We start from the raw sequence: 833 nt of genomic DNA on the forward strand, positions 1-833 counted from the left end.
AATAGGTATTTTGGAGCATCTTTCTGTAAAGCAGTTCTTGGTGGTTTAAAGACAGGAAGAAATAGGATAAAGAAGCAATCTCTTATACTGGAGTGAGCCAAGGAAAAGACAAAATTTTCAAATTGTGAGGAGCTTTGAAGGTACAGCCAGGAGGGGGCTGCCCCAAGCCTAAGTGTTTATAAGATTTTATGTTCCCAATACAAGTATTTTTAAAGTTCTGTGAATGAGAACTGCAATTTCTCTGTCTAGGAAACTACATTTAGTATGGATGTTAGTGTGTAAGTCAACTTTTAAAAAGAAAGCAGCTTCATTTTTGCTGCTTTGTGGCAAAATCCACACCAACAACCCCGCTCAATGCCACCAATAATCCTATTCTTGCAGGTTGAATCAAAACTCTATGTTCAGTGATGTGTTAAAAAGTCCCAAATTATTGCAAAAATTAAACAGAGTGTTAATACAACAAATATTCCCATGGAAAGAAAGTAAGCTTTTTCTGGTGTCTCAGAATTAATTTACATTGATTTCTCAATGCCCACTTAGTAGACATTAGCTGATCATAAAAACTTGTTCTAGGTCCTGCTGACCTTATTGGGAGCAGAATCACAGCCTGGATTTGTGGATTTCAAAGAACAAAGGTGAAAAATAAATGAACTGCTCCTCTGTATCCTAAGAACATGAAAATACAGTGCAACCCTACAACTCAGTGAGGATCTGTTCCCTGGAAAATCACCGAGGGCATAATGAGGGGGGAAGAACAAGAGGAGGAGGAAAAGGTGAGAAGAAAAGAGAAAGAGGGCAAGAGAGAGCCAAGAGGAAAAGGGAATTTGCTTTTG

The sequence above is a fragment of the Pithys albifrons genome, chromosome 6 (assembly GCF_047495875.1).
Source record: "Pithys albifrons albifrons isolate INPA30051 chromosome 6, PitAlb_v1, whole genome shotgun sequence".
Taxonomy (NCBI): domain Eukaryota; kingdom Metazoa; phylum Chordata; class Aves; order Passeriformes; family Thamnophilidae; genus Pithys; species Pithys albifrons.